Below are 24,398 nucleotides of genomic sequence, written 5' to 3'. Positions count from 1 at the left end.
AAGGATACCTGCCTAACTAAAGGAGCGGCAGGACTACTCTGCAGACCATTTACACCATCCACATGAGCCCTTTGATGATAGGTGGACCGACTAATGCCAGGAGGCATTCAAGGAGCTGAGGCAGATCCTCACTACTTGAGCTCCTCGAATACTCAAACCAATTCTGGGCTACACAGATCCTCAGTTGCCTTGCATCTTGCACATTGATGCAAGTCTTCCACCTGGTGATTGTGTGTTGATCCACAGCCTGGAAAAAGAGTGGACAGAACAAGCTGAGTAACAAGTGGGAGTCTCAACCATTCAACATTGAGCATCAATTAGTAGTGCTGCCTGTCTACTGACTATGGGTATGAGGACAGCCAAGAAACATCAAGACCTTGCAATGGAACCATCTGCTCCAAGTCCAGGATGAGTTTGAGCTGACACTGGCAGTGAGAGAAGAGGACGTGAACCCGACTCTGAGAGTGTTCTTTCGAGACTAATCCTGATCCCATTGCTCCTGGTAAATTGGATGTGGCAGGTTACCCTTACCCATTCCTCCACTGGAATATAGGGAGCCTGACTTGGTACAGGGTTGATCGCTGGGTCAGGAATAAACCCTAGATGAGGCCCCGGCTGATCTTCATCCTGCAAACAGGGAGAGCACGACTGTCATGAAACTAACATAGGATTCACCGGGGGTCCAATGTGAGTTTCCCATTGCCTGATCCTAAGTTTTCCATTCTTTCTTCTTTAGTGCAGGTGCCTGCGAGTTCAGGGATACTTTGGCAGGGCGCAGGGCATGAGAGGGGGTTGGGGGTAACAGGAGAGAGACACGGGGCATGAGCGAGGGGTGGGGGGCAACAGCAGGGAGACACGGGGCATGACCGGGGGTGCGGGGCAACAGGAGAGAGACATAGGGCATGAGCAGGGGGTGGGGGGGGTAACAGGAGAGAGACACGGGGCATGAGTGGGGGGTTGGGGGTAACAGGAGAGAGACACGGGGCATGAGAGGGGGGTGAGGGGTAACAGGAGAGAGACACGGAGCATGAGCGGGGGGTGGGGGGCAACAGGAGAGAGACATGGGCATGAGAGGGGGGTGGGGGGCAACAGGAGAGAGACACGGGCATGAGAGGGGGGTGGGGGTAACAGGAAAGAGACACGTGGCATGACCGGGGATGGGGGGCAACAGGAGAGAGATACGGGGCATGAGAGGGGGGTGGGGGTAACAGGAGAGAGACACGTGGCATGAGCGGGGGTGGGGGTAACATCAGGGAGACACGGGGCATGACCGGGGGTGGGGGGCAACAGGAGAGAGAGATACGGGGCATGAGAGGGGGGTGGGGGGTAACAGGAGAGAGACACGGGGCATGAGCGGGGTGTGGGGGTAACATGAGAGAGACATGGGGCATGAGCTGGGGGTGGGGGGGCAAAATCAGGGAGACACGGGGCATGAGCGGGGGGTGGGGGGAACACGAGGGAGACACGGGGCATGAGAGGGGGGTGGGGGTACAGGAGAGAGACACAGGGCATGAGCGGGGGTTGGGGGCAACAGCAGGGAGACACGGGGCATGACTGGGGGTGGGGGGCAACAGAAGGGAGACACAGGGCATGACTCGGGGGTGGGGGGCAACAGGAGAGAGACAAGGGGCATGAGAGGGGGCTGGGGGGGTAACAGGAGAGACATGGGGCATGAGCGGGGGTTGGGGGCAACAGCAGGGAGACACGGGGCATGACCAGGGTGTGAGGGGCAACAGGTGAGAGACAGGGCATGAGAGGGGGTGGGGGTAACAGGAGAGAGACACGGAGCATGAGTGGGGGGTAACAGGAGAGAGACACGGAGCATGAGCGGGGGGTGGGGGGTAACAGGAGACAGACACGGGGCATGAGTGGGGGTGGGGGCAACAGCAGGGAGACATGGGGCATGAGCGGGGGGAAAACGAGGGAGACACGGGGCATGAGAGGGGGGTGGGGGTAACAGAAGAGAGACACGGGACATGAGTGGGGGGTGGGGGGCAACAGGAGGGAGACGCAGGGCTTGACGGGGGTGGGGGGCAACAGGAGAGAGACACGGGACAAGAGAGGGGGGTGGGGGGCAAACAGGAGAGAGACACGGGGCATGAGCGGGAGTGGGGGGCAACATGAGAGAGACACGGGTCATGAGCGGGGGGTGGGGGGTAACAGCAGGGAGACACAGGGCTTGAGCGGAGGATGGGGGGAACACAAGGGAGACACGGGGCATGAGAGGGGGTGGGGGGTAACAGGAGAGAGACACGGGGCATGAGCGGGGTGGGGGGCAAGAGCAGAGAGACACGGGGCATGAGTGGGGGGTGGGGGGTAACAGGAGAGACATGAGGCATAAGCGAGGGGTGGGGGAACAGGAGAGAGACACGGGGCATGAACGGGGGTGGGGGGCAACAGCAGGGAGACATGGGGCATGACCAGGGTGGTGGGGGGCAACAGGAGAGAGACACGGGGCATGAGAGGGGGTGGGGGTAACAGGAGAGAGACACGGGGCATGAGAGGTGGGTGGTGGGGTAACAGGAGAGAGACACAGGGCATGAGCGGGGGTGGGGGGCAACAGCAGGGAGACACGGGGCATGAGCAGAGGGTGGGGGGCAACAGCAGGGAGACACGGGCATGAGCGGGGGGTGGGGGGAACACGAGGGAGACACGGGGCATGAGCGGGGGGTCGGGGTTAACAGGAGAGAGACACTGGGCATGACCGGGGGGTTGGGGGTAACAGGAGAGAGACATGGGGCATGAGAGGGGGTGGGGGGTAACAGGAGAGAGACACGGGGCATGAGCGGGGGGTAGGGGTAAGAGGAGAGAGACTCGGGGCATGAGCGGGGGGTGGGGGGCAACAGCAGGGAGACACGGGGCATGACCGGGGGTGGGGGTCAACAGGAGAGAGACACGGGGCATGAGAGGGGGGTGGGGGTAACAGGAGAGAGAAAAGGGGCATGAGCGAGGGTGGGGGCAACATGAGAGAGACACAGGGCATGAGCGGGGGTGGGGGGCAACAGCAGGGAGACACGGGGCACGAGTGGGGGTGGGGGGAACACGAGGGAGACACGGGGCATGAGAGGGGGTGGGAGGTAACAGGAGAGAGACACGGGGCATGAGCGGGGGGGTTGGGGGCAACAGCAGGGAGACATGGGGCATGACTGGGGGGTGTGGGGCAACAGGAGAGAGACACGGGGCACGAGCGGGGGGTGGGGAGTAACAGGAGAGACATGAGGCATAAGCGAGGGGTGGGGGAACAGGAGAGAGACACGGGGCATGAGCGGGGTGTTGGGGTAACAGCAGGGAGACACGGGGCATGACCAGGGTGGTGGGGGGCAACAGGAGAGAGACACGGGGCATTAGAGGGGGGTGGGGGGTAACAGGAGAGAGACACGGGGCATGAGCGGGGGTGGGGGGCAACAGCAGGGAGACACGGGGCATGAGCAGAGGGTGGGGGGCAACAGCAGGGAGATACGGGGCATGAGCGGGGGGTGGGGGAACAGCAGGGAGACACGGGGCATGAGCGGGGGGTCGGAGTTAACAGGAGAGAGACATGGGGCATGAGCAGGGGGTAGGGGGCAACAGGAGAGAGACACGGGGCATGAGCGGGCAGTGGGGGGCAACAGCAGGGAGACACGGGGCATGACCAGGGGGTGGGGGGCAACAGGAGAGAGACACAGGGCATGAGAGGGTGTGGGGGGTAACAGGAGAGAGACACGGGGCATGAGCGGGGGTATGGGTAACAGGAGAGAGACTCGGGGCATGAGCAGGGGGCAACAGCAGGGAGACACGGAGCATGACCGGGGGTGGGGGTCAACAGGAGAGAGACACGGGGCATGAGAGGGGGGTGGGGGTAACAGGAGAGAGACACGGGGCATGAGCGAGGGTGGGGGGCAACATGAGAGAGACACAGGGCATGAGCGGGGGTGGGGGGCAACAGCAGGGAGACACGGGGCATGAGCGGGGGTGGGGGGAACACGAGGGAGACACGGGGCATGAGAGGGGGTGGGAGGTAACATGAGAGAGACACGGGGCATGAGAGGGGGATGAGGGGTAACAGGAGAGAGACACGGGGCACGAGAGGGGGGTGGGGGTAACAGCAGAGAGACACGGGGCATGAGCGGGGGTTGGGGGGCAACAGGAGGGAGACACGGGGCATGACCGGGGGGTGGGGGCGACACGAGAGAGACACGGGACATGAGTGAGGGGTGGGGGGTAACAGGAAACAGACACGGGGCATGAGCGGGGGTGGGAGGCAACAGCAGGGAGACACGGGGCATGAGTGGGGGGAAAACGAGGGAGACACGGGGCATGAGCGGGGGGTGGGGGGTAACAGAAGAGAGACACGGGACATGAGCGGGGGCGCAAAAGGAGGGAGACACAGGGCATGACCGGGGGGTGGGGGGCAACAGGGAGACACAGGGCATGGCTGGGGGGTCGGGGCAACAGGAGAGGGACTCAGGGCTTGACCTTGGGGTGGGGGGCAACAGGAGAGAGACACGGGGCATTAGAGGGGTGGGGGGTAACAGGAGAGAGACAGGGGGCATGAGCAGGGGTCGGGGGCAACAGCAGGGAGACACGGGGCATGAGCGGGGGGTGGGGGAACACAAGGGAGACACGGGGCATGAGCAGGGGTGTGGGGGTAACAGGAGAGAGACACGGGGCATGAGCGGGTTGTGAGGGGCAACAGCAGGGAGACACGGGGCATGAGTGGGGGTGGGGGGTAACAGAAGAGACACGAGGCATGAACGGGGGGTGGGGGGCAACAGCAGGGAGACACGGGGCATGACTGGGGGGTGGGGGGTAAAAGGAAAGAGACACAGGGCATGAGAGGGGGGCGGGGGGGTAACAAGAGAGAGACACGGGGCATGAGTGGGGGTGGGGGGGCAACAGCAGGGAGACGCGGGCATGAGTGGGGGGTGGGAGGCAACAGCAGGGAGACACGGGGCATGAGCAGGGGGTGGGGGTTAACAGGAGAGAGACACTGGGCATGAGCGGGGTTGGGGGGCAACAGCAGAAAGACACGGGGCATGAGCGGGGGGTGGGGGGCAACAGGAGAGACATGGGGCATGTGCGGGGGGTGGGGGGTAACAGGAGAGAGACACGGGGAATGAAAGAGGGGTGGGGGGTTAACAGGAGAGAGACACGGGGCATGAGCGGGGTTGAGGGTAACAGGAGAGAGACTCGGGCATGAGCAGGGGGTGGGGGGCAACAGCAGGGAGAGACGGGGCATGACCGGGGGTGGGGGGCAACATGAGAGAGACACTGGGCATGAGAGGGGGGTGAGGGTAACAGGAGAGAGACACGGGGCATGAGCCGGGGGTGGAGGCCAACATGAGAGACACACGGGGCATGAGCGGGGGGTGGGGGGCAACAGCAGGGAGACACGGGGCATGGGTGGGGGGAACACGAGGGAGACACGGGGCATGAGCGGGGGGTCGGAGTTAACAGGAGAGAGACATGGGGCATGAGCGGGGGGTAGGGGGCAACAGGAGAGAGACACGGGGCATGAGCGGGCAGTGGGGGGCAACAGCAGGGAGACACGGGGCATGACCAGGGGGTGGGGGGCAACAGGAGAGAGACACGGGGCATGAGGGGGGGCGGGGGGTAACAGGAGAGAGACACGGGGCATGAGCGGGGGGTGGGGGGCAACAGCAGGGAGACACGGAGCATGACCGGGGGTGGGGGTCAACAGGAGAGAGACACGGGGCATGAGAGGGGGGTGGGGGTAACAGGAGAGAGACACGGGGCATGAGCAAGGGTGGGGGGCAACATGAGAGAGACACAGGGCATGAGCGGGGGTGGGGGGCAACAGCAGGGAGACACGGGGCATGAGCGGGGGTGGGGGAACATGAGAGAGACACGGGGCATGAGAGGGGGTGGGAGGTAACAGGAGACAGACACGGGGCATGAGCGGGGGGTTGGGAGCAACAGCAGGGAGACATGGGGCATGACTGGGGGTGGGGGGCAACAGAAGGGAGACACGGGGCATGACCGGGGGGGTGGGAGGTAACATGAGAGAGACACAGGGCATGAGAGGGGGGTGAGGGTTAACAGGAGAGAGACACGGGGCACGAGATGGGGGTGGGGGTAACAGCAGAGAGACACGGGGCATGAGCGGAGGTTGGGGGGCAACAGGAGGGAGACACGGGGCATGACCGGGGGGTGGGGGCGACACGAGAGAGACACGGGGCATGAGTGAGGGGTGGGGGGTAACAGGAGACAGACACGGGGCATGAGCGGGGGTGGGAGGCAACAGCAGGGAGACACGGGGCATGAGTGGGGGGAAAACGAGGGAGACACGGGGCATGAGCGGGGGGTGGGGGGTAACAGAAGAGAGACACGGGACATGAGCGGGGGTGGGGGGCAAAAGGAGGGAGACACAGGGCATGACCGGGGGGTGGGGGGCAACAGGGAGACACAGGGCATGGCTGGGGGGGTCGGGGCAACAGGAGAGGGACTCAGGGCTTGACCTTGGGGTGGGGGGCAACAGGAGAGAGACACGGGGCATGAGAGGGGGGTGGGGGGTAACAGGAGAGAGACAGGGGGCATGAGCGGGGGACGGGGGCAACAGCAGGGAGACACGGGGCATGTGCGGGGGGTGGGGGAACACAAGGGAGACACGGGGCATGAGCAGGGGTGTGGGGGTAACAGGAGAGAGACACGGGGCATGAGCGGGTTGTGAGGGGCAACAGCAGGGAGACACGGGGCATGAGTGGGGGTGGGGGGTAACAGGAGAGACACGAGGCATGAACGGGGGGTGGGGGGCAACAGCAGGGAGACACGGGGCATGACTGGGGGGTGGGGGGTAAAAGGAAAAAGACACAGGGCATGAGAGGGGGGCGGGGGGTAACAAGAGAGAGACACGGGGCATGAGTGGGGGGTGGGGGGGCAACAGCAGGGAGACGCGGGCATGAGTGGGGGGTTGGAGGCAACAGCAGGGAGACACGGGGCATGAGCAGGGGGTGGGGGTTAACAGGAGAGAGACACGGGGCCTGAGCGGGGGTGGGGGGCAACAGGAGGGAGACACAGGGCATGAACGGGGGGTGGGGGGCAACAGGGAGACACAGGGCATAGCTGGGGGGTCGGGGCAACAGGAGAGGGACTCAGGGCTTGACCTTGGGGTGGGGGGCAATAGGAGAGAGACACGGGGCATGAGAGGGGGTGGGGGTAACAGGAGAGAGACAGGGGGCATGAGCGGGGTTCGGGGGCAACAGCAGGGAGACACGGGGCAAGAGCGGGGGGTGGGGGGAACACAAGGGAGACACGGGGCATGAGCAGGGGTGTGGGGGTAACAGGAGAGAGACACGGGGCATGAGCGGGTTGTGAGGGGCAACAGCAGGGAGACACAGGGCATGAGTGGGGGTGGGGGGTAACAGGAGAGACACGAGGCATGAACGGGGGGTGGGGGGCAACAGCAGGGAGACATGGGGCATGACTGGGGGGTGGGGGGTAAAAGAGACACAGGGCATGAGAGGGGGGCGGGGGGTAACAAGAGAGAGACACGGGGCATGAGTGGGGGGTGGAGGGGCAACAGCAGGGAGACACGGGCATGAGTGGGGGGTGGGAGGCAACAGCAGGGAGACACGGGGCATGAGCAGGGGGTGGGGGTTAACAGGAGAGAAACACAGGGCATGAGCGGGGGTGGGGGGCAACAGCAGTAAGACACGGGGCATGAGTGGGGGTGGGGGGCAACAGGAGAGAGACACGGGGCATGAGCGGGGGTGGGGGTAACAGGAGAGAGACACGGGGAATGAAAGGGGGTGGGGGGTTAACAGGAGAGAGACACGGGGCATGAGCGGGGTTGAGGGTAACAGGAGAGAGACTCGGGCATGAGCAGGGGGTGGGGGGCAACAGCAGGGAGAGACGGGGCATGACCGGGGGTGGGGGGCAACATGAGAGAGACACAGGGCATGAGCGGGGGGTGGGGGGCAACAGCAGGGAGACACGGGGCATGAGCGGGGGTGGGGGGAACACGAGGGAGACACGGGGCATGAGAGGGGGGTGGGGGTAACAGGAGAGAGACATGGGGCATGAGCGGAGGGTGGGGGGTGACAGGATAGAGACACGGGGCATAAGAGGGGGTGGGTGGAAACTGCAGGGAGACACGGGGCATGAGCGGGGGCTGGGGGCAACAGCAGTGAGATACGGGGCATGAGCAGAGGGTGGGGGCAACAGCAGGGAGACATGGGGCATGAGCGGGGTGGGGGAACACGAGGGAGATGCGGGGCATGAGCGGGGGTGGGGGTTAACAGGAGAAAGACACGGGGCATGAGCAGGGGGTGGGGGGCAACAGGAGAGAGACACGGGGCATGAGCAGGGGGTAACAAGAGAGAGACACGGGGCATGAGCAGGGGGTGGGGGGGGTAACAGGAGAGAGACACGGGGCATGACTGGGAGATGGGGGCAACAGGAGAGAGACACGGGGCTTGACCGGGGGGTGGGGGGCAACAGGAGAGAGACACGGGGCAAGAGAGGGGGGTGGGGGGTAACAGGAGAGAGACATGGGGCATGAGCAGGGGGGTAACAGGAGAGAGACACGGGGCATGAGAGGGGGGTGGGGGGGTAACAGGAGAGAGACACGGGGCATGAGCGGGGGTGGGGGGCAACAGAAGGGAGACATGTGGCATGAGCGGAGGGTGGGGGGCAACAGCAGGGAGACACGGGGCATGAGCGGGGGGTGGGGGCAACAGCAGGGAGACACGGGGCATGAGCGGGGTGGGGGAACACGAGGGAGATGTGGGGCATGAGCGGGGGTGGGGGTTAACAGGAGAGAGACACGGGGCATGAGCAGGGGGTGGGGGGCAACAGGAGAGAGACACGGGGCATGAGAGGGGGTGGGGGGGCAACAGGAGAGAGACACGGGGCATGAGCGGGGGTGGGGGGCAACAGCAGGGAGACATGTGGCATGAGCGGAGGGTGGGGGGCAACAGCAGGGAGACACGGGGCATGAGCGGGGGGTGGGGGGAACAAGAGGGAGACACGGGGCATGAGCAGAGGGTGGGGGGCAACAGCAGGGAGACATGTGGCATGAGCGGAGGGTGGGGGCAACAGCAGGGAGACACGGGGCATGAGCGGGGGGTGGGGGGAACAAGAGGGAGACACGGGGCATGACCGGGGGGTGGGGGCAACAGGAGAGAGACACGGGGCATGAGAGGGGGGTGGGGAGTAACAGGAGAGAGACACGGGGCATGAGCAGAGGGTGGGGGGCAACAGCAGGGAGACACGGGGCATGACCGGGGGGTTGGGGGGCAACATGAGAGAGGCACAGGGCATGAGCGGGGGATGGGGGGCAACAGCAGGGAGACACGGGGCATGAGAGGGGGTGGGGAGTAACAGGAGAGAGACACGGGGCATGAGCAGGGGTTAGGGGTAACAGGAGAGAGACACGGGGCATGAGAGGGGGTGGGGGTAACAGGAGAGAGACACGGGGCATGAGCGGGGGGTGGGGGGCAACAGGAGGGAGACACGGGGCATGACCGGGGGTGGGGGCGACAGGAGAGAGACACGGGGCATGAGAGAAGGGTGGGGGGTAACAGGAGAGAGACACGGGGCATGAGCGGGGGTGGGGGGCAATAGCAGGGAGACACGGGGCATGAGCAGGGGTGGGGGGAACACGAGGGAGACATGGGGCATGAGAGGGTGGTGGGGGTAACAGGAGAGAGACACAGGGCATGAGCAGGGGGTGGGGGGGCAACAGCAGGGAGACACAGGGCATGACTGGGGCGTGGGGGGCAACATAAGGGAGACACGGGGCATGACCGGGGGTGGGGGCAACAGGAGAGAGACACAGGGCATGAGAGGGGGGTGAGGGGTAACAGGAGAGAGACACGGGGCATGAGAGGGGGGTGGGGGGTAACAGGAGAGAGACACGGGGCATGAGCGGGGGGTGGGGGGCAACAGGTGGGAGACACGGGGCATGACCGGGGGGTCGGGGCAACAGGAGAGAGACACGGGGCATAAGAGGGGGGTGGGAGGCAACAGCAGGGAGACACGGGGTATGAGTGTGGGGAAAACGAGGGAGACACGGGGCATGAGAGGGGGGTGGGGGGTAACAGAAGAGAGACACGGGACATGAGCTGGGGGTGGGGGGCAAAAGCAGGGAGACACGGGGCATGGGGTGGGGTGTGGGGGAACATGAGGGAGACACGGGGCATGAGCAGGGGTGTGGGGGTAACAGGAGAGAGACACAGGGCATGAGCGGCTTGTGAGGGGCAACAGCAGGGAGACACGGGGCATGAGCGGGGGTGGGGGGCAACAGAGAGACACAGGGCATGGCTGGGGGGTCGGGGGCAACAGGAGAGAGACACAGGGCTTGACCTGGGGGTGGGGGGCAACAGGAGAGAGACACGGGGCATGAGAGGGGGGTGGGAGGTAACAGGAGAGAGACACGTGGCATGAGCGGGGGTCTGGGGCAACAGCAGGGAGACACGGGGCATGAGCGCGGGGTGGGGGAACATGAGGGAGACACGGGGCATGAGCAGGGGTGTGGGGGTAACAGGAGAGAGACACAGGGCATGAGCGGCTTGTGAGGGGCAACAGCAGGGAGACACGGGGCATGAGCGGGGGTGGGGGGTAACAGGAGAGACACGAGGCATGAGCGGGGGGTGGGGGGAACAGTAGAGACACGGGGCATGAGTGGGGTGTGGGGGGCAATAGCAGGGAGACACGGGGCATGACCCGGGGCTGGGGGCCACAGGAGAGAGACACGAGGCATGAGAGGGGGGTGGGGGGTAACAGGAGAGAGACACAGGGCATGAGAGGGGGGTGGAGGGGTAACATGAGAGAGAAACGGGGCATGAGCGGGGGGTGGGGGGCAACAGCAGGGAGACACGGGGCATGAGCGGGGGGTGGGGGGCAACAGCAGGGAGACACGGGGCATGAGCAGGGGGTGGGGGTTAACAGGAGAGAGACACGGGGCATGAGCGGGGGGTGGGGGGCAACAGGTGGGAGACATGGGGCATGACCGGGGGGTCGGGGCAACAGGAGAGAGACACGGGGCATGAGAGGGGGGTGGGGGGGTAAAAGGAGACAGACACAGGGCATGAGCGGGGGGTGGGAGGCAACAGCAGGGAGACACGGGTTATGAGCGGGGGGAAAACGAGGGAGACACGAGGCATGAGAGGGGGTGGGGGGTAACAGAAGAGAGACACGGGACATGAGCGGGGGGTGGGGGGCAAAAGCAGGGAGACACAGGGCATGACCAGGGGGTGGGGGGCAACAGGAGAGAGACACGGGGCATGAGAGGGGGGTGGGGGTAACAGGAGAGAGACACGTGGCATGAGCGGGGGTCTGGGGCAACAGCAGGGAGACACGGGACATGAGCGGGGGGTGGGGGAACATGAGCGAGACATGGGGCATGAGCGGGTTGTGAGGGGCAACAGCAGGGAGACACGGGGCATGAGCGGGGGTGGGGGGTAACAGGATTGACACGAGGCATGAGCGGGGCGTGGGGGGCACAGTAGAGACACGGGGCATGAGCAGGGTGTGGGGGGCAACAGCAGGGAGACACGGGGCATGACCCGGGGGTGGGGGGCCACAGGAGAGAGACACGGGGCATGAGAGGGGGTGGGGGGTAACAGGAGAGAGACACAGGGCATGAGAGGGGGGTGGAGGGGTAACAGGAGAGAGAAACGGGGCATGAGCGGGGGGTGGGGGGCAACAGCAGGGAGACACGGGGCATGACCGGGGGGTGGGGGACAACAGCAGGGAGACACGGGGCATGAGCAGGGGGTGGGGGTTAACAGGAGAGAGACACGGGCCTGAGTGGTAGGTGGGGGGCAAATGCAGGGAGACACGGGGCATGACTGGGGGGTGGGGGGCAACAGGAGAGAGACACGGCATGAGCGGGTGGGGGGCAACATGAGAGAGACACGAGGCATGAGCGGGGGTGGGGGGCAACAGCAGGGAGACACGGGGCATGACTGGGGGATGGGGGCAACAAGAGGGAGACACGGGGCATGACTGGGGGATGGGGGCAACAGGAGAGAGACACAGGGCTTGACCGGGGGGTGCGGGGCAACAGGAGAGAGACACGGGGCAAGAGAGGGGGGTGGGGGTAACAGGAGAGAGACCTGGGGCATGAGCGGGGGGTGGCGGGTAACAGGAGAGAGACACGGGGCATGAGAGGGGGATGGGGGGGTAACAGGAGAGAGACACGGGGCATGAGCGGGGATGGGGGGATGGGCGGCAACAGCAGGGAGACATGGGGCATGAGCGGAGGGTGGGGGGCAACAGCAGAGAGACACGGGGCATGAGCGGGGGGTGGGGGGAACAAGAGGGAGACACGGGGCATGAGCGGGGGTGGGGGTTAACAGGAGAGAGACACGGGGCGTGAGCAGGGGGTGGGGGGCAACAGGAGAGAGACACGGGGCATGAGCGGGGGTTGGGGGGCAACAGCAGGAAGACACGGGGCATGACCGGGGGTGGGGGCAACAGGAGAGAGACACGGGGCATGAGAGGGGGGTGGGGAGTAACAGGAGGGAGACACGGGGCATGAGCAGAGGGTTGGGGGCAACAGCAGGGAGACACGGGGCATGTCTGGAGGGTGGGGGGCAACAGGAGAGAGACACAGGGCATGTGCAGGGGGAGGGGGCAACATGCGAGAGGCACAGGGCATGAGCGGTGGGTGGGGGGCAACAGCAGGGAGACACGGGGCATGAGAGGGTGGTGGGGAGTAACAGGAGAGAGACACGGGGCATGAGCAGGGGGAAGGGGTAACAGGAGAGAGACACGGGGCATGAGCGGGGGGTGGGGGCAACAGGAGGGAGACAAGGGGCATGACCGGGGGTGGCGGCGACAGGAGAGAGACACGGGGCATGAGAGAGGGGTGGAGGGTAACAGGAGAGAGACACGGGGCATGAGCGGGGGTGGGGGGCAACATGAGAGAGACACAGGGCATGAGCGGGGGGTGGGGGCAACAGCAGGGAGACACGGGGCATGAGCAGGGGTGGGGGAACACGAGGGAGACACAGAGCATGAGAGGGTGGTGGGGGGTAACAGGAGAGAGACACAGGGCATGAGTGGGGGGTGGGGGGGGCAACAGCAGGGAGACACAGGGCATGACTGGGGTGTGGGGGGCAACATAAGGGAGACACGGGGCATGAGAGGGGGGTGAGGGGTAACAGGAGAGAGACACGGGGCATGAGAGGGGGGTGGGGGGTAACAGGAGAGAGACACGGGGCATGAGCGGGGGGTGGGGGGCAACAGGAGAGAGACACGGGGCATGAGCGGGGGTGGGGGGCAACATGAGAGAGACACAGGGCATGAGCGGGGGGTGGGGGGCAACAGCAGGGAGACACGGGGCATGAGCAGGGGTGGGGGCAACACGAGGGAGACACGGAGCATGATAGGGTGGTCGGGGGTAACAGGAGAGAGACACAGGGCATGAGCGGGGGGTGGGGGGGCAACAGCAGGGAGACACAGGGCATGACTGGGGTGTGGGGGGCAACATAAGGGAGACACGGGGCATGAGAGGGGGGTGAGGGGTAACAGGAGAGAGACACGGGGCATGAGAGGGGGTGGGGGGTAACAGGAGAGAGACACGGGGCATGAGCGGGGGTGGGGGGCAACAGGAGAGAGACACGGGGCATGAGTGGGGGTGGGGGGCAACATGAGAGAGACACAGGGCATGAGCGGGGGGTGGGGGGCAACAGCAGGGAGACACGGGCCATGAGCAGGGGTGGGGGGAACACGAGGGAGACACGGAGCATGAGAGGGTGGTGGGGGGTAACAGGAGAGAGACACAGGGCATGAGCGGGGGGTGGGGGGGCAACAGCAGGGAGACACAGGGCTTGACTGGGGTGTGGGGGGCAACATAAGGGAGACACGGGGCATGAGAGGGGGTGGGGGGTAACAGGAGAGAGACACGGGGCATGAGCGGGGGGTGGGGGGCAACAGGTGGGAGACACGGGGCATGACCGGGGGGTCGGGGCAACAGGAGAGAGACACGGGGCATATATTTGAGAACAAAAGCCACTCAGTTGCAGAAAAAGACTAAAAATATGAAAGTGTGCCCCGGGAATAAAATCATAGGAACACAGCAATTCACACAAAAATTAGCTTTGACAAAAACGGCCGCTGGCCTGGCATTGCCATTGCTAATAAATATCGTAAATCTCATCTGCAGAAGACTATGTACATTTAGAGATCAATTGCAGAAGCAGGTTTTACCATATGCGCCTTTGGACACTTAGGGTACTCCTGAGCAAACAGCAAAAGGTAATACAGCAACCGGCTGCTGTCCCCCATTCTTTTAAAAGTGTGAGTTAACTTTAAAAAATGCAGTGCAGCTTTTTAATAATGTTCATTTGTTAAATTAAACACAAACTCTTTCTGTATTTCACATTTGTAAACGTGCTGGATTTCCAAGGTCATGTTGCATGCACACTCTGACCTGCTATTCATGTCGTGTTTTCTAGGGAGCGGTCACTGCCAGCCGGGGAAGAGCTATTGTCATTGAGATGCTTCTGGGCTCAGAGGAATTTAGCACCTAATTACCACACCCTTTTCGTTGATGCTTTACTGGTGTGGAGGAGGGGAAAGCTTACTGCAGTCAGAGCCCTAGTTCAATCATTTGCAAGCCTGCCAGCGTTCTGCCAAATTTCAGGAAAGAAAGCACTTTTGAGGTGCGCCTAAGTTTTGATGTAATCTAAAACTGTGCTGCCATGACTGATAGCAGCGCTCCCGAGTATTACTCTTTTAAGGAGCCCAGAACATTTCCAGATTGTTTCGCTTGATGCATGCAATTTCTGCCTGATGGCTCTGCTGGGTGTGCCACTAATTTATCAAATCGTCACCCACATTATTATATGTTAGTAAAAAAAAATAACATATTTTCTCAGTTTATGAATATTACACAAATTATAGTTTTAGTTTATATAACTGCTGGCACTTAATGTGATGTCATCAAGGGGGCCAAAATAAAAGCAATATCGCATCCTATGACATTTTTAGTGTGAAAAGGTTTTGTGATGCTCTTTCTTGTGATGTCATCTGGCATGTGATATGAATTCCTCCAAGCCTAGTATTTTGAGGATTTAAGGTTGCTGTGGACTGCACCAGGTCTCCAGCACTGGAAACTTTGTTACCAATGTATTGCATGTCTAGAGAGGACCTGAGAGTGCATAAGGGATAAAGAATGAGACTTTAATAAGAGAACTGATAAAATGTGCATGTGGTTCTGTGCAGAGAACATGTGCAGTGTTACATGTACACAGCCCATGTGCATGTGCAGCCTGTTATCCGAACATCAGAACATTTAGGATGTCACTATCCTCTCTTAGAATATAGGTTTGATGATTTTCCAGTGCACATAATGTGTCCACATACTTTTCACTATCATGTACAAGTGCAGGTGCTCAGTGGGTTAATGTGCCTACTGCGAAGAGCTGCATCTACATGATTGAATGTCATGAGTAGACCCGTTGAGATTGTTATACTTCATCTATCAATAAAATGATTAATAGTGCATATGGTAAAGCGTTGGCGCTCTGCTAATTTCAGGCTGGATCTTAACTTAGACAAACCACAAGACCTAACCTTTCTGACTGTGTTATAGCTGCTGACTGACATTGGGTTTATACATAAAAGAGGGACCTTTAGTCGATGCTTATCCTCTAAGGCAGATACAGGCCTGGATTGGCCCACCGGGACACCAGGACTTTCCCTGGTTCCCCGGTAGACCTCAGGGGAGCATAGGGCCTCTTTTTTGGGGGAACTGGTGATGGAAACATACCTTAAACAGGAACAAGGAACATCATGATCATCCATCCATGAGCCAGCCTGGGTGGTTCGCTGCCTTCATGATGCTGCCCGTGCGGGTTAGTGGGTTTGCAGGTACAGATGAAGCACAGGCCGCCCCTGCCAGTGCTTCTGCGACGACCAGGTGAGCTCAGCTACCGCATACATCTGTTCTGTTACAGATCCAGACAACTCAAAAAGGAATGTGTATGTGCTACAGCTGCCACCAGTCTGTCTGCCCCCTGTGTAATGTGTTGTGGCAGCTTTATTTTCATCAGACCGCACAGGTCCCCCCAGGACCTGTTACCTCGGGTGCTGCAGCACCTCTGATGCTCCCACCTCTTTGCCACCGACAGAGTGGTCGCCGTTTGGAAATGACACACCCTCCACAAAGAAGACAAGTGACCATCTTGCAATGCTGCCTGTGCTGTGGCTGTTAGGGTTGTGGGGTTCTGGATTCAAGCTGACTCTGCCTGTAGTTTGGAATCTACACGTGGCAAAACTGCAGATATGTGCGTGTCACTACTCTGGACAGTCCACGTCTGCAAAGGTCCTACTTGCTCGGTTCCCTGAGATTATAGGAGGTGACGAGTCTCCGATGCAGGATTCCCAAGAGCATACACAATCTGTCTGTGGCTCCGCCTCTTCCCTGCAGATAGGGTTTTACAGTTCATGTGTCCTAGTCTGGGGCAGGTATGACGTCAGTGCTTCCATCTGCGTCCATCCAGGCGCATGCACAGCCAAGTTTCTAGACCAGTATGACTGTGCATGCACAACTGCATTTGCGCTTGTGCAAATGCAGTAAAAAGTCATTTGTACTAATACAAATGCAATTGCACATGTGCAAACTCCTTTCTGCATGCAAAAAATACATTTACCTTTCGTCACACAAGGCCAGATTACCGTTAAGTGTGGATGCATAGTTTGCAATTGTGTTTGTGCACTTGTGTATTATGGAAAGACATTGCAGGGTAGCAGCTGCACAGTAGAGCAGCCCACCTGTTTATGCTACACATGGGATGATGATTTGCGGTGGGCTATCCGAATGTGTGCATGAGCAACATTTGCCGAGTATACTCTGACAGAGAAAGGGGAGTACTAGGGCCAGTGCCATATGTGACATGGTGCAATGTATTGGAAGTGTTATGTAAAGGAGGAACTTCATAGTTCCTTTTACATGGCAATTTTGGCGGACTTGCGAAACCTGTGAGAACAAAGTATGTATTTCAAAAAACATTAGTGTTGTCAAGATGGGGGTTGGGATACATTCCTATACATACTAAGGGGGTAATTCATAGATTTCAGTGCAGAGGCAGCGCACGCGAGCAGCGCAGATAAGGAGCGTGCGCCAGCCGTGTGCGCTAAACAGCATTCTGGCACACCGCATATTCATGGAATTTCCAAGCCATTTTCAGCGCTGGCGCAGCGAACATCCCGCAGCGCTAGTTACGTCCCCAAGAACGCCCATTGCGCAATGAAAAGCCATTGAAATCCCCAGTGCAGCGCAAAGGGCCGTGCACGAGCTTACAGGGCCGCTACACTGTAATTGCGTGAAAATACTACGCGTACCCCGCTCACGGCAGACAAAATGCGTGAAAATGTACTTGCGCAACCCTCCGAATACACGTACCCAGCTCGTGCCACGTAAGTTGCATAGGAAAAGCACCCCCTGTGGTGTGGGCTGCCTGTGGGGCATGCCCAGGGTGGATGGCCTGCCTGCGGGGCATGGGGAGGGTGAGTGGGCTGCCTGTGGGACATGCCCAGGGTGGCTGGGGTGCCTGCGTGTATTTCGGGGGTGCGCAGGAAGTTTCACACGCGATAGGCCTTGTGTGAGCGGGGTACGTGTATTTCGGGGGTACGTGGGAAGTTTTACACGCGATTCTGCATTTTGGCCCCTCCCAGGTGTGGCCTTACCCCCTCCCCATGCCCTGCAGGCAGCCCACACCACAGGGGACTACCCTACAACCCTCACCATGCCCTGCAGGCAGCCCACACCACAGGGGACTACCCTACAACCCTCACCATGCCCTGCAGGCAGCCCACATGGCACCATGCACTTGTGAGCCCCGACTCATGTCCCCCACCCACCCACCCACCATTGACGGGCACCTGCCAGCAGGCCCCGACTCATGTCCCCCAACTCCAGTGACGGGCACCTGCCAGCAGGCCCCGACTCATGTCCCCCACCCATCCACCCACCCACCATTGACGAGGCACCTGCCAGCAGGCCCGACTCATGTCCCCAAGCTTCCCACACACCCACCATTGATGGGCACCTGCCGGCAGGCCCCGACTCATGTCCCCCACCCACCCCCAGTGACAGGCACCTGCCAGCAGGCCCCGACTCATGTCCCCCGAAAACCCACCCAAATTGGCGGGCACCTGCCAGCAGGCCCCGACTCATGTCCCCCACCCACCCCCAGTGACGGGCACCTGCCAGCAGGCCCCGACTCATGTCCCCCACCCACCCCCAGTGACGGGCACCTGCCAGCAGGCCCGGACTTATGTCCCCCACCCAACATGTCATCACAATCCAGATCCATGGCCCTTATGGCCACCTAAATCCCACCCCATGCCACCCCAGTCCAAACACCCAACCAAGCATTCCATCCACTCCAAATTTAAATTCCCATGTCACGATAGATCCCAAATAACGAGTATGCGCATGAGTACAAGTCCATCAGACCCACACAATGGCGACACATGACTGAGAAAACCCACATTGTGACATGCACGAAACCAATGAGAGAAGACCACACAAATGAAGTAAACCATTTAAATGTATTATATACAAAAATAAATGAATGAAACAAAATTACACAAGAATAAAATGATAAATAAAAGGATGTCCGAAATCAAGGAAAAATTATTAATGGTGAAATGAATAAAATGCAAACAAAAATGCCTCCAAAGTGTCCGTCCATAACACTAAATCCAAAGTCAATATAAAGACAAAACCATTCCTCCATGGTAAACAAAAATATGTAAAATCAGGTCCATAACTATATACAATGTAAAAATCAAGGGTCCATGTGCCTAACAATCCAAAGGAAACCTAACAAAAAACCTACCTAATGAATAACTATTAACAAAAAGGCGGGACATAGTCCATGCGCCCCAAAGGAAAAAAAAATAAACAACTACAACTACATAACTATTTACAAAGGCGGCGGGCTAGTCCCACGGCTCACTGTTTGATGTTCCGGGCCAGAGCATCATTGAACTCCATGTTGATGTTCCGGAGGTGGGCCTGTTCCCTGGACTCGAGGTCTCGCAGGGATGCAGCCATGGAATCCCTCAACTCCCTGCGAGTTTCCACGAGGCCCTCCGCCCACCTCAAAGCCCGGTGCATGGAGTTCTCCGCCCTGACCATCCTGAGCCGCGCCCTCTCTGCCCGCTGTCACTCCGCATCTATTTGCCGTGCCAGCCGCTGCCACACGGAAGACACTCCCAGTCAGGGGTCCTCCTGCCCCTCGGCCGATGCCTGCCCCCGGGGTGTTGATGGCCCAGAGCCATGATGCCTCCCACGCTGAGCCTGCTGCTGCCTCTGACGCAACTGCCTCCGCCACCACGACAGCATCCGGGCTGATGGAATCCCCAGGTGCCGTCGTGCACATGCGCTGCCCGATGATGCCGGCACATTCTCCATCCGCTGGGGTCAAGTTGGTGGGGTGGCCACCACTGCTGGTCCTCAGACTACTGACTGCGGCAGGGATGGGATCTCCACCTGGCTGGCTGCGTTGGTTGGGGCAGATGCACAGGGGACCCTGGTGGTATCTGGGCAGGAAGACGGCAGGGAGAATGACTGGCATATAGTGTGCACAGAGGAGGAGAGGGCCGCAAGACTGGCCGACACATGGAGGAAACCCCCGACCATGGCCCCTCCCAACTGGGTCACATTGGGACACACCTCTTCGTGATGATGTGTGTGGTCCCCACAGGAAGCACGCACGTCATCACGAATGACACGTGTGCGCAATGCGACACCAATCAGGACGGTCTCCATTCAGTCAGGGGTCCCCTCGTCCGCAGGTAGAGGACGTGGACTTCCCCCCTACCTGCGGACGGGCCTGGGATGGGGCATCCCTGCTGGTCCATGGTGATGCAGACACAGTGTCAGGGATAGAGACCTGCACAGGCACCTCCGCGGCAACCTGTGCTGCCTCCTGCCCCTGCCCCTGGACTGCACCACTTGCACCAGTGGTACCAACCCCACCAGGCCCCATTTGCGGCTCTGTAGTGGCCTCCTCCTCCTCTATACCTCTCTCGGACATCAAAGGAATCGATTATTCAATATGATTTTATAGCAAAAACCAGAAAACAGATGTCGCTACCTGGTTATATCATGAAAACATCTGTCAAATGACGGGAGTAATTTTATATAAGTCTCTGTCTGCCCATCTCTCTCCTGGCTTGACTTTGCATGTTGTGTGTCTTGCCCCTGTTTTGTGTGTGCTCTGAGGCCTGCGGCGCGATATAAAAATTAAAATAAATATATATACTACAACACCTGGCATGAGTAATAGGACAAACAATATCAATACCTAGCAAAAGGCACAAGTACCTGGGCATCTGATGCAAATATTCAGAGATATTGTGAGCACATACACATATATTTGCAATACTTCCATTCTGATGTGCACCTCAAGTGCAACCTTTTCTCCACTTTTTAGCAACCATACATATTTAATAAGAATGTTTGAATTTGTTTCACAATAATATTGATTGATTGATGAAATAGCCACTGATGCTTTTTTCACTCTGCCAATTTGTTCACTCAACTCTTTTTCAAACTTCATGCTGACACTCTTGCTCCTTCCATCATCTCAGACTGCCATCTGCCATCCAGCCCTGATGCTCTTCCAAGCATCTCTGCCTCAATGCCAGCAAGACTGAGATCCTTCCTCTTAGGACCCCTGCTCGCTCTTTCTTCCTCTCACTCTGGGCATCCTGTATGGGTTCTCCCCCCCCCCTCCTTCATCCGAAGCCAAAAACCTTGGCGTCATCTTCATCACCCCTCTCTCCTTCCTGCCTCAAATCCATTGACAACCAGTCGAACTTTCAACTCTTCCACCTCAAAGGAATTCTTCCTTTTCTCACTTTCCCCTCAGAAGCTCAATTTTACAAGAGCTCTGGTTCCCTCAATGGCTTGACTACTGCAACAGCCTACTCTTGAATCTATTTTCTTCCTCTCTACGACCCCTGCAGCTAAACCAGAATAGGGCAGCAAGACTTATCCTTGGCCTCAAGCCCAGGGATTGCATCTCTTCTGCCCTGAAAATCTTTGATTGGCTCCCGGTTGCTGCACAAACTAAATTCAAATCCATCTGCATCATCCACAAGGATGTCTGGGGCCCGGGACCACGGTATCTGCATCTTGCTATTACGAAATATTCTCCATCTAGACTGCTACGCTCCCCTGGTACCAACTCTCTGTGTGTGAAGCAGTTCGCTAAACAGTGGGCCGGAGGCCGATCTCTTGCTTCAGCACACTCCTGCCTGTGGAACAGCCTTCCTCTTTGTCTTGAGCCGGACCTCCTCAAATTCCGGATGCTCCTCAAGACTTTCCTTTTCTCTTCCTCTTCCCCTTCCTCTCTTCTCTCTAACTTCACAGTTGCTACAATTGGTGTCCAGGGCCCTTATGAGTCCTCGGGGCCCTTGCCTCCCACACCCAATCGCCTCATCTTCTGACTACACACAGCACTTGCCTCAGTATTCACTGGCCTACCCCAATATAGGCCGGCACTTACCCACTTCCAGCAGCTGAATGCTTCCTAGCACTTACTGTACCTGGCACTTACATCTGCTGCTCAACCACGAGCACGACATTCCAACACCTACCACCCCGCACCTACCAACGCGCCCCCCCCCCCTCTTCTCTCTCTGTACTTGCATGCTCTGAATACTCACAAGGCCCAGAAGGTTCGTCTTTTTCCTCCATTGTATATATTGTTTCAATCCCATGTTCCCTCCCATGCCATCGGAGCGCTTCAAAACACAATTTGCTTGTTGAATAAGCACCTAATAAATGCACAATAAATAAATAAATAAATAGGATCTCTTTTTTTGTGTTGCAACCTTTACTCCACTGCTGACATTCACACAGCTCTGTCACCGACGCACTCCCCAACCCTTTTACCACAGTTTCCTAGTGTGAAGAAGACTGGTGGGGGGTGTCTGTACTTCTGCTCTCTATATGGTAGAAGAGAGGCACAGAGGACCCCAGCCAAGATTCTCTAGTACGGTAGCAATGGACGAGCAATCAAGGCCTAGCTTCTCAGGAGGTGATGCAGGCTGGTTCTTAAGTACAGTGTAGTCCCCAAGCCCCCACAAAGGAATGTCCACACACTGTATTCTTTAGAACACAGTCTTTATATAATCAATATTCAAGGTTATGTACACTTATCATAATAACTCACTTTGTACTTAGGAAAATCAACAATGGCAAATATATACAATTCTAAAGTGGTACCACCCTTTGTATTAGATCTCATTAAAGTGCACCAACAATACTGTAACAATGTCACACAGATCAATAGAGTGAAACCAGCAATAGAGAGAGGAGAGAAAATAAGATGGTTGAGCAATAGGCAGAATACTAGCCCCTACCACTAGACACAGTTCTGTGTGGAGATCCCCCCACCTGGGCAACCTGTAAAATAAAGATATAGCACAAGCCCAGTCCATATATTGTTCTGCAAGTCTTATTCCCTCCTATAATGTTTTTACTCCCCAATGTACCTGGTGGAGTCGAGTTCTTCGAAGAGGCGTCGACAGATCCTTCTTGAGCGACCCCCTTTCAAGCGGGAGTCACGGATCGTCGAGAGGCGTCGAGAAGCGTCGAGGAACTCTGTGTTCGGTGACGGGGAATCGACGGCCCTTCTTGAATGCCTTCCCTTTCAAGCGGGAGACACGGGGCGTCGAACGTCCGTCGACAAACAGGGTAGACCGGCGTCGATGAGGCTGCAGCTTCGTCCGAGCGGTGCTCGTCAGCGTCGGAGCGTCGGCGTCCTGCAAGGCAGAGGCGTGCGGGGCACCTCGGTGACAATAGTTCTGGACCGCAAAGATTGTGGAGACGGAGGCCCAGCAAGGGTGTCGAGTCGTTCGAGTCTTTGTGGTCTTCGGGTGGCGGGAAACCCACCGGCAGGTTTCTCCTCGGCGCGTTGGTCGTCCTCGACTTTCTCCGGCAGGATAAAGCGGTCGACGGTGCGGACGAGGGAGTCCTTCGATTCGAATGTTCTTAGGCAAAGGAGCGGACGGCTCCGGTCGTCGGCGGCACGGCGTCAAGTGGTTCCCACGGCTGGGCAACAGAACTTCGACGGGCCTCCAGCGGTTACACAAACCTGCGAACCCTGGTCGACGGCAATGGACTTCGACGGCGGCGATGTCCGGGTGCTTCACTTCGATCTCCTCGGCGGTCCCGTCTCGGGTCGGCAGCCTTTCGAGGGTCTGTCTTCCAGGGCGCTTCGGCGAAGATGGAGCGGTGCTCGATGGTCCCTCGGAGCACGGGAAGAGGGTGCCTTACCAGATCCTCTCTCGGGTCAGTCTTCGATGATTTCGGCAGCCTTCGGATCGGTCGAAGCAAATGCCACAGCAAGTCTTCTTCTTCTTCCAGCTGGACGTCGAGGATCAGCAGTTCCAGTTACTCTTAGAGTGGAGACTCAGCTCCAGAACGCTTCTGAACGCTTCTGAACGTTCCCTGAACCTCCTACCAGTGGTGAGAGGTCCCCAGATATACTATTCCGTCTCTCATCCACACTGCTGGCACACACTCAGCAGCCAATCATACAGAAGGGCATTCATGCAGTCAGTCAGCCAATCAGGCACACAGTGCATTCAGGCCACACTCCTCCCTTTCAGACACTCACAACAAGGAATGTGGATTGGGACAAGTACCCAGCCATTCAACACTACACACTGCATTCAGGCCAGTTTCGGGCAGGGCTGTCTCAGTCTTTGTCTCTCATGCCAGAAACCAGACAACCACAACAAGGAGTGTATATTGGTCACACACTCCATTCACCCAGGTCCCACCCACAGGAGGTACCCACAACATACAGTCACTGGGAAGGCTCCAGTCAGTCTAGCTGGGCCTTCACAACAACACCATATATGGAACTTCCACCCAACAGCCAGTCAGGGGGAAGGGACAGGGCTTCCCAGGACTTTGGGAAAACAAGGTAACAGGCAATAGAGAGCAAGAGGCCAAAGGGGCCATCTTGTTTCCTATCAGGAATCAACTGATCCCAATGGCAGGGCCTGGGTATCCCAAAATGGAGGACACCCAGAACACCTGTCAAATTCAGCATGGAGCTGCCACCAGCCCATACCCTGCTCTGTGGGCCACCCACAGGTGCCCAAAAACATACACTAGGGGTACAGGGTTGTACCCCTATCCATGGGTGCCATAAGGGTATCCCAGGGGTCTGTTCACCAAACCAAAAGAGAGACCTGCACTGCCAGGAGTCCCACATGGACTCCTGGGCAGAAAACATGACAGAACACACGATAAAAAGCAGTAAAGGACAAGGATTCAGAGGCCCTGTCCCTCTGATGCATTTCCAGCATCACACCTAGTACTGGCCATTCAAATGTAATTCAGCCCTTCTGAAAAATGCTGATAGAGCCGCCTAAAAGTACAGAGGATCTGATGATAAGTCCTTGTGCTGTTC

This window comes from Ambystoma mexicanum, chromosome 2p (genome assembly GCF_040938575.1).
Source record: "Ambystoma mexicanum isolate Mex_15411 chromosome 2p, UKY_AmexF1_1, whole genome shotgun sequence".
Lineage (NCBI taxonomy): Eukaryota > Metazoa > Chordata > Amphibia > Caudata > Ambystomatidae > Ambystoma > Ambystoma mexicanum.
This window is presented reverse-complemented; position numbering follows the sequence as displayed.